Source organism: Leptinotarsa decemlineata, unplaced genomic scaffold (genome assembly GCF_025532065.1).
Source record: "Leptinotarsa decemlineata unplaced genomic scaffold, Ldec_3_MD MMD2_tig00078363_RagTag_RagTag, whole genome shotgun sequence".
Lineage (NCBI taxonomy): Eukaryota > Metazoa > Arthropoda > Insecta > Coleoptera > Chrysomelidae > Leptinotarsa > Leptinotarsa decemlineata.
Window position 1 is genome coordinate 1,706,996 of NW_027412728.1, and position 11,119 is coordinate 1,718,114.

Genomic DNA, 11,119 nt, shown 5'->3' on the forward strand with positions numbered 1-11,119 from the left:
TTTTCAAGTAGGAATGCTACTTTTCGAGGAGAAACCCCTCTCATCTTCCTCATCTTCAAGAGAGGAGATAAAACTGTTTTATCTTCCTCTTGAAGATGATCACTTGGTGATCGAATCACGTGTCGAGGTGTAAAAATAACGATTTGGTGTTGGGAAAAAACTTCAGTAATATTCATTACCACATCAAAGGTTCCAAACAGTATATCACAAGTACACTTGTAGGTATTGTAAAGATTTATGATAATTATCCAGTGCAATGTTTGTAGATGCAAGGGGTCATATTTTAAGAATAGTTGAAATATAAGTTATAATATTATGATCCGAATTATTTTTGTTATATCGCAGCCATAGGTGTACTACATGTAAAAGAGTATAAGAAAATACACATAATTGAGATAAGATTTGGTTTTGTTTTTATCACCCCAGAGTCCACTAGAATATCCTGTGCTCCGTAAGTGACGAGACGGGCGATAATCTTTCCTTGTGAAAATAGATCCAAGTAGGGTTCGATAAAGTGTGGTGTGCGTGTGTGTGTGGGAGTAGTGTGTTTGTGGTGGATATCAGTAACATTAAGTACCTAATACCAACATCTAGCTATGATCGTAGTATTATTCATAATTATTTTGCATACTTTCAAGTGAAGTTTTCGTGGTTTTCATTCGTCTACAAGTGAAGAACACAATTATAATACTGATAATGATTCACTGAATTGATAATGTTGGTATTCCCCTTCAGGGGGTAGATTTATACTCTGTTTAAAAAAAATTGTGAGACGTCACGAGACGCCTGGCAGATGTCAAACATCGGAATTATTTTGTACAAGTAATATGCATGAAAGAACAGTTTACGACAGAAATGGTATAATGTAAAAATAAAATTTTATGATTTTTCTCCGGAAAATGGTTCTCATTTAACTTTCTGAATTATCACTGATGTAAGTACTGTTTTACGCATGGAACTTTGAGCTGCTGTAGCTCGACAACGATACATTTTTGAGCTTCGCACTCGCACTTTTTATTTAACTCATCAAAAACTTACCATTTCCCGAATTTCAGAAAATTTGACGGGTATCTAGAAATTCACCTATGTCGTTGATAAATTTGGCTAGCCAACAATTAGAGAATTTACATAATTTAATTTGAGTCAGTTCAATTAAGATATTTGAAAATCCACCATCAAATTTCAGGTACCTGAACAGGTACCGGAACAGGTAATTATTTTCTACCTACTTACTTTCAGGTACCTAAGCTTTCAGGTACATACTTGGTGGTATATAACACATCGCTTTGACGAACTTACTAGAAGTGATTCTATCATTATACTATATCATATGATCAACGAGTTGTGTGCATGAAATTATTGTTTGTGTATAAGCAAAGAAATATCTGGTCTGTTGTGAAGAGAAGATTCTTGTACAGAAAAACATCAGAAATACATAGTGAATTGCGAAATGGAGTGCACTAGAAGTCTATTTAGGAACGTTTCTCCACTTCCCAGAAATGACATTGCAGACGAATCGACTGAGAGAGATTCAGCATCTTCAAGAGAAAATCCTATGCAGAAGAAGGATACAGCAATTGGCAGATACAAATTACTCGAGACCATTGGCGAAGGATCCTTTGCACAAGTCAAACTGGCCATCGACGAACTCACCGGTAAGAAGGTTGCGATCAAGATCATGGACAAGACTCATCTTAAGCCTGATTCAATGTGGAAATTATATAGAGAATCAAAAACAATGAGAATGTTAGACCACCCGAACATATTGAAATTATTTCGAGTCATCGAAACGAAAACAACCTATCACATTGTTATGGAATACGCCTCGGGGGGTGATATGTTTGATTACATTGTCCGCCACGGTAGGATGGATGAAAGGGAAGCCAGGGCGAAGTTTAGACAGATTGTCTCTGCGGTGGAGTACTGCCACATGAAGAAGATTATCCACAGGGATTTGAAAGATGGAAACATATTGTTTGATAGCGAAATGAACGTAAAAATTGCCGACTTCGGTTTCGCAAGAGAATTCACCCCGGGAATCAAAGTAAATACATTTTGTGGTAGCCTACATTTTGCAGCTCCCGAGATGTTCATGAATATAGAATACGATGGGCCTGAAGTTGATGTTTGGTCATTAGGCATCATATTATACTTTCTCGTGACAGGTACTTTACCCTTTAACGGTTCAACACTACCAGAAATAAGGCTGCAAGTGCTTTTTGGCAAATGTGTGATCCCTTCTTATGTGAGCACGGACTGTGCAAATATCCTGAAGACGCTATTGGTTAGAGATCCTCTCAAAAGGCCTAACTTACAGATAATCCGGAAAGATAAGTGGTTGAATCAGGAATCTGAATATTCGAATCCTATGTAGACTTATGAACAACAGGCACACTATCAAGTGCCATTTAATAGTAATGATAATAGTACTCCAGTTGGTCGGCAGTCGAATATTGTTTGTGACAGAATGTAAGACATCTTGACAAACGAAGTGGAGCTACAAAAGCGAACAGACCCCAAAATGGAATAAATGAAACAACGGATGCAGTCCACAAAATTCGCATCAATTTCAAATTGATGCAGATCATTATTGTGTCTGATATTTTTCATCTTTTATTATATCATTACCAATATTTCTTGCATTTTCTATTTCTTATAAGTGAAACGTAGTAATTGTACCTGATCCCTTTTTTTGTTTTAGTATTCAATAGAGAAGAATAAAGAGATATTTGTTCTGTCAATGCTCAAAATATATTTTGTGATGAACCTTGTAATGTTCGATATATGGTATTTCTCTTGCCTGAAATTACTTGTGATAATTCATGTGAAAGGTGTTTCAATTTTCTATGCAATGTTTTTGAGTTTCACACATTTCGGTAAAATCAACGTCGAGCGCGGCTATTCGCACATAAAAGTATCTACTAAAGCGCTAGAGTGAAAAGTGGAACTATTGCGAAAAAAGAATTAACGACTTTGGCTCGTTCCTTAACCCAGCAGGAATGAGAAAACATAGAGCTTGGGAGAAAACAAAACAAGGAACAAAGAACCAAGACGATTCGAGGAAATTGAGTTGAATCAACCAACGAGAAAATTGATGCAAAAAAATATACAAAATGTAGATGATGAAATCATTTGTATAGTATTTTGAGAACGTATAAAACATTGGCTGACAAGACACATGATAGAAATGAAATAATCTTGCTACAAAAAATCTGAAAGATGCGCGAGTGAATCAGGGAAAGAGTTATTGGGACTGTGTTAGACTAATTATTTTCTAACTCGAACGACCATAATGTTCCTATTTTTTCCTGGAAAGGTACTGGGTCTCCTACGAGTACGCGATATCTCAGCACCAGCTGAAAAAATTACTGATATCATAATCGAACAGTCAGCATTCAGGTATTCCAATTACCTGAATAATTATTCGAGTATAATATATGCGAAGTCAATTCGAATGGAATAAAAATTAAATAGTAACCGAACGTCGGCAGTTTCTTTGTATGGCAAGGGCGGTGTGGTATTCATACGAGGTCTACTCCTTATTATTATGTGGAAGGTTTTATATGATATTAAGTAGTAATTTTATCAGCACGGTACATCAGTCTTTCATTCAGCTCTTCGGATTGACTTCGTGAATATTCGTTCGAACAATGCAGTGACATTACTACCAATAGAGCTGTCATCGGACGCATGGCAGATGTGTAACATTGGATTCCTTTTGTGTAAGTTATATGCACAAAAAACAAATTATGACAGGATTTGATAGGTCATAATGTAGAGATGAAATATTACGAATTTTTTCCGGATTCCATGTTGTTTATTCGATCTGTTCAAAAAGTAAAAAGAAGAGATTTTGTGTTGGCTGCGGACGAGATGGCGTCATGAGCTACCGGACGTCGCTCTACAGGCCAATCCTGGTAGATCTTCCATAGCCGGTTTAGCTGGACACGGTTGAAACCGCTTTAAAAAACCTAGAGTAGACTACCTTTTGAGTGAAGTATCTGGAGATCAAAGACCATATGTTGAAGTATATATTTTTGAAGGCCGACAGGGTTGGCAAAAACTGCAACAAATGGGCATAATGACTTTGTCTAACGAAACATCCGTTTCCATCATGGTGGCAAATAGAGCTTCATGTGAGGCTATCGGCATGGTGAGTATACCTATTGACTTGCAGGGTAAAGTGAAGGTCATCAACTGTCTAGTCGTACCAGAGGTGGATATGGGTATTATTCTAGGTATTGATTTTTGGAAAAGTATAAGAGTCGTTCCAACCTTCTCTTCAGGATGTTGGGAGTTTGAGCAGTCTAGGTTGCACGGTATTTTAACGAAGGAATTATTATCTCCAGATCAGAAGGAGCTTTTGAATCAGTTAGTTAGAAAAAAGTTTTGAGAAAATGGGTACTGAGTTGGGTTGCGCCAAGGGGGTGGAACATAAAATAGATACTGGAGATCACACTCCGATTAGACAACGGTACTATGCGATATCTCCGTACATGCAGAAGATCATGAATGACGAATTGGATCGTATGTTAGAGTTAGGAGTAGTTCAGCCATCTTTCCCGGCTTAGTCATCACCGGTAGTATTGGTGAAAAAGCCAGATAATAAGTATAGATTTTGTGTGGATCATAGGGCCTTAAATAAAGTAACTAAAAGGGATGCTAATGATTCGAGATAATGAATTTTTGTCATCAATAGATCTCAAGAGTGCATATTGGCAGATAAAGCTTGAGGAAACTAGAAGGGACAAAACTTTTATTGTTCCGGGGCGTGGCTCATACGAATTTACCAGAATGCCATTTGGGTTACACAATGCGTCCGCAACGTGGCAGAGATTTGCGGAAAATACTCTGGGGAATGATTTTCAACCCTTCTGCTTCATTCACTTGGACGATATCATCATCGCCACCTCTGACTTTGAGACACATGCTATTGTGTTGCGGAAAGTATTTGAGAGGTTGATTAATGCAGGGCTAACGGTAAACCAGAAAAAGTGTGAATTTGTGAAACCTCAACTTCAGCGTGAGTGGCTCCATTAACAGATTTAACTGAGAAAAATAAACGGTTCATATGAAACGAAGAAACTGAGAGCTTCCACCGATCTTAAACAATGTTTGGTAACTGCACCAGACGGATTTCCAGATGTCCAGACGGATGTCAGTCAAAAGGCCTTGGGTGCCGTATTAGGAGTTCGAGGAAGGAGAGAAAATTATTGCTAATGCCAGCAGGACTTTAAACTCTTGCGAAACCAAGTGTCACGTGGCACTCCACATATCAATTTCAAATATTGTGAGCTGTTTTCTTCTATGGCAACCTTTTGTTGATGGTTGGTGAGATACGATCTGATTAGTGATATAGCATTTTCAGAGAGTCCTATATAGCCAAGAATTAATAACATTAAATCGAATTTAATAGTATCGAACGCTCTACTAAAATCAAGAAGTACCAATACTGTATTATTTTTTTCGTCACGTGCTCTTATAATATCGTCCACTATATGCAACAAAGCAGTTGTATATATACACAACGCATGTACGGCGGCAATTTATGATACATGCATAACAGATCATAAGTGTACCTTACTAATGATTCCAAACGAAAAAATGGTGTCAACATTCAAATTAACTAGAGTAAATCATTACGTAAAATATGAACTGGCTAAACAAAATATTAGAGAACATGACTGGTCTCTCTACACTGACCCACAAATCACCGATGAACAGGTCAATTATTCAACAGAAACTCTTGAAATAATGATTGAACAGAATACGCGGAGTAAGAGGATACGAAGAGAAGAAAACAAAAGGAAAAAGTGGATTACGGTGGAACTTGTTAACTCAATCAATCATAAAAATGCATTACATCGTGAATATAAAAAAGATTCTCGAATCGATACGAAATGGAAGAAATACATCGAATACAGAGCCCATACAAATACACTTATAAAATTGGCAAAACAAAAGTTTTACCAGAACGAAATGAAAAATTGCTGAAATAGCTCAAAAAAACTCTTGGAACTAGTTTACAACAGCAATAAATCTGAAAAAAACATCGGATATAGAGCCCACACAAATACACTCATGAAATTGGCAAAATAAGTTTTACCAGAATGAAATAAAAAATTACCTAAATAGCTCAAAAAAACTCTGGGAACTAGTTTTCAACAGCAATACATATGAAAAAACGCAAATGAAGAAAAACAATATGAGGACGGCACAATAACTCATGATGATAACATCAAAGCAGATTTATTCAATAAGTTTTCCGTGAATGTAGGAAGACAGCTTGCAGATAAAATAAGTAAACCCAGTACGAATATTCCAGAACAAACTCATAATACAAATTCACTCTTCCTTACATCAGTTACTGATAACGAGATCGGAGAAATAATATACTCTCTGAAAAATAGAAAATCGACGGGACATGATGGTATCAGAGCAGAAGAACTCAAGGAAATAGCAACTGCAGTCACACCCTCACTAACACTTTTAATAAATAATATATTTCAAACCGGTCAATGTCCAAACACGTTCAAAATATCGATAGTCATACCCATATTTAAAAAAGGAAAACCGGAGGTAGTCAGTAACTACAGGCCAATATCTCCTGTTACAAGTTTCAATAAGGTATTCAAAAAAGCACTGAATTCGAGGATAGCTTCATACATTGATAAATATAGGCTTATTTCTTGCAAACAATATGGTTTTAGAAAAGGTCTCTCAACTAATGATGCAATTGCTGCACTAACAGGGGAAATTAACGGACACATATATCAGAGACGGCGAGCATTATGTGTATTTTTAGACTAAGTAAAAGCTTTCGACACTGTTGACCACGATCAGTTGTTGGAGGTTGTACCAAACTTTCACTCAAAAGGGAAATTTTCAAAAATTTATCTAAATGGTACAATGCAGACGGCAGCTCTTCGTCGGTAGGCACTATGGGTTCGTTGGCACTATGGGTTCGAGCAAAATTTCAGTAATTTGAAGGTCAAAGGAAAATGAGAGGGGCGCCACTACAACTTTTTATAATATCTAGTCAAAGAGTACTTACTTGGAAAGTTGCGCAACCAAATAATGACTACTTAGATGGTATACCCAGAACTATTAGATACTTGACCATAAGATGTTCGTAAGTTGATGAGTGTGAATCGACAAATGAATGAAACATAAACACATACAATTTTATTAAAATTTGGCTCTTCACTGGTTCAGGAACAGTTTTTCAAAAGAAATTAAAAATTATGTTTCTGTTAGTGGATACTCAAATTATACTCAATTGTCAGATGGATTGTGTGCATTTTCAGCCACACAGTACTGTGGTGGTTTTACATATGGTTGAGATACATAGATATACCTGAGTATCAAAATCAGATTTTACAAATTAAATGGTTCTTAATATTAATAAAACCTGTTCACTGGAGCCGTGGTAGGAGTCAACGGTGGAATTCTCCTGGATGAATTTTCAGCGGGGTCCAAAACTTCCACAATTCAAAAGGGTTTCATCAAAAATCATACGAAGCGTATCCCGATGATGGTTTGTCTTTCTTCCCAAAATAATCCGTTCCAAAAACGGTTCCTCAAAAAATTGTCTCTCCTTCAATTTACATTCCTCCGAAATAACGAAAAAACTATTTTTCCAAGAACGATCTTTCCATAAAAACTATTCTTCCAACAAAAAAATCTGTCCTCTCTAAAAACTTTCTCTTGGCGAAGGTTATTTTTTATTTACCAAAAGTCGTGGGGGGGCTATGGACTTGATCTCAACGGCGTAACCCTGTTCGGAAAGGGCGTCAAGGTGATCGTCCGATGGATTCTTGTGGGTCTAAATAAAACTTTGGAAGAAGGAAGCCAAAACCAGACAAATTCTGCCCCTCTTCCGTAACGATCGCTGCTCTCCACCATCAATCAACTCACCTCCTCACCGACTGAGTGACTCGGAGTGACTAACTTCCTGTCAGAGAATTCTTCCCCTCCCATCTCCCTACTCGTGAAGATGGTGCAAACTGCCATTGTTGACACGTTCCACGCCACTCACCCAGACTGAACGGGTAAAAATCCCAACGCGTTCAGCACATTCGGTCAGAAACCGAGGTGTCTACACTGCCTCTTGGCATCGTTAGCCATCTAGGACCACGCCAACACGAAAACAAACGAACGAACTCGGGTCGCCCCGAAAGTTGGACATCTGATCTAAGAGAATTGTCCAAATTGATGGTAGGCAAGCAACTATACCACCATAGGTCTCTACAGAAAAACTTCTGAAATTAACAAAGTAAAGTAGCGAAAATTTAATCGCTACACAACCCCTCTCCCAACAAAATTTGAATCCCCCTGGATTCATAATTTTCCTCTACACTAAAAAATTCAAAAAAATACATGGAAAATATTTGGAGCAGTAACTATGCGTACCAAACATCCTTCTAGGAGTCACTATCGGTAAGTCAAAATCGGAAAAAGGTCAAAATCGGAATCTAAGTCTCTATCGGTTAAGTCTATCCAAAATTTCCAAAAACTAACTAAAAATTTACACGGTATTATTCAAATACCAAGGAGTACCCAAGAAATCAAAATTATGTTGTACTCAGACAACCTTCTCAAAAATTAGTGTTCTCAACACTCACTATCTGAAATGGAAACAGCATCCACCCGAAACGTCTGAATTAAATAAAAAAGCAGACCCTATATACACTCTAACATTTTTTTGAAAATGTACTGGTTTCAAAAACTCACTACCTGAAGCAGCAACCACTAACCGAAACGTCTGAATTAAATAAAAAAGCAGACCCTAAAATATGTTGCATTCAAGCTTTCCCAAAGTATAGTGGTTTTTTAAAAACCCTTTTATCTGAACCATCTAAATGAAACGTTTGAATAAGACCAAAAAAGTTAGACTCAACAATATGTTGTATCCAAACAACATTCTCAAAATATAGTGACCTCAAAGACTCACTATCTGAAACATCTAAATTATCCAACTGAAACGTCGGAATTGGACCCAAAATAAGGTTTCAAATCTTTAATGTGCCAGTCACCTGCTGGAGCACCATCCTCAAATTCCAAAGAATAAACCAAACGTGAAACCTTTCTTCTAACAATACATAAGACGTATTTAGGAGCTAATTTAGCACTGAACTTGGCCGCAGCTTCTGACAGAACCTTATTGCGACGCCAAACTCTATCACCAACCTCAAATGAATAGTCTCTCTTTCTCAAATTGTAAGCTCGTGAATTTCTCTGATAGGCTTTATGTAGCTTATCTTTAACTTCAGCAAAAACGGTATCCAAACCAGAAGTTTTATCTACATAATCAGTCCTATCAGGCTGTAATTCAATATCTTTAGTGCTTGAAATAGTCCCATAATATTTTCCAGACAAAGGGATATTTCTGGCAAAAACTAAAAACGCGGGTGAATAATTATGTACTTCATGAACAGAGGTATTTATAGCAAACTGTATTTTTGATAATTCTTTATCCCAATCTTTATGTTCATCAATATACCAACGTATGGCTTGTCCGATTGTCTTATTGTTTCGTTCCACAAAATTACACTGGGGAGCATACCTCGGTGTAAATCAAATTTTTACTTTATATGAATCAGCAAGTGTTTTGAATATTTTTCCGGCAAAATAAGTGGCATTGTCTGTTATAATCATTTGGGGGGTTCCGTACACCAAAAATACTTGATTTTCAATAAATTTCATTATACTAGGAGCTTTAGCATCACGAAGTGGACATAACAGAGTGTATTTCGAAAACCAGTCTGCAACTACAAGTAAATAAGTGAAGCCACGTGAAGACCTGGGAAAATGTCCCATAAGATCAACTGCTAAAACTTAAAAGGAAATTTGACTTGTTTTTCACAGCCCATCAGGCCCATTCGTGAAGTGTTGGCTATTTTCTGTGATTGACAAATTTTACAAGAACGAACAAACTTCTTAACATCATATAACATTTTTGGCCAGTAGTAATTTTGCTGAATCCGAGAAAAAGTTTTATAAATTCCAAAATGAGAGCAAGTAGGTGGATCATGGGAATCACTAATAACCTCTAAACGTTGTGATTTTGGAACAAGTACTTTCCACTCCTTCTCATTAGATTCAAAAGGAATCTTGGACGGAATATATTTATACAAAAGATTTTCCATAACTTTCCATTGGGGAAATGAATTTGGATCACTTAAAACTTTACTTCTGAGTGAAACATACTACTCATCCAGTTTTTCAACTACTATATCTATTAAATTTACCTCTGGGACATTATCGGGTGCATCTTTAGAAGGGATGCGCGAAAGAAAATCTGGAACTACATTAGCCGAACCCTTTCGGTGTATCAACTCGAAAGTATGTTGCCGAAGTTTTACGGCCCATCTAGCAAGTCTACCACATGGATCTTTTAAGTTGTTCAGCCACAAAAGGCTGCTATGATCTGTAAAAACCTTAAAAACAGTTCCCTCAATATATGGACGAAATTTATCAATAAGAAAAATCAAACTCAGTAATTCTCTCTTTGTAACTGTATAATTATGTTCAGCACGAGACAAAGATCTAGACGCATAGGCAATCACTCTTTCTTGTCCATCTAACTCTTGTGTCAAGACACCCCCAATACCATAGTCACTTGCATCACAGGCTATAGTGAACGGTTTTTCAAAGTTGGGAGAAGTTAGTATAGGAGAAGAAACAAGTGCACTCTTAATTCTAATGAAAGCATCTTCAGCCTCGGCAGACCAGGTGATTGGTTGCCCTTTCTTTTTACCTTTTAGAAGTCCTGAAATAGGAGCCATTAAACTAGAAAAATTTTCTATAAACCTTCTGTACCAGGAACACATGCCAATAAATCTTTTGATTTCTGTGCTAGTAGTAGGACGTGGATAGTTAACCATTACTGCGACCTTATCTGGGTCTGTTCGTATCCCTCCTCTATCAATAACATACCCCAAGTATTTTAACGAAGTCTTAAAAAATTCACATTTCTTAGGATTTATGGTTAAATTGGCATCTTTAAGAATATTTTTTACCTCTGTAAGAAGAGACAGATGCTCAGAAAACGTTTTAGACGTTATAATAATATCATCAAGATAAGTGAATATGTTAGGTTCATACTTAGCACCAAACA

The 11,119-nt window shown here is 36.8% G+C and overlaps 1 pseudogene; it reads left to right on the top strand.

The window, feature by feature from the left end:
• Positions 1-1,270: 1,270 nt before the first annotated feature.
• Positions 1,271-2,374, top strand: LOC141487104 (MAP/microtubule affinity-regulating kinase 3 pseudogene; annotated as a pseudogene).
• Positions 2,375-11,119: the final 8,745 nt, after the last annotated feature.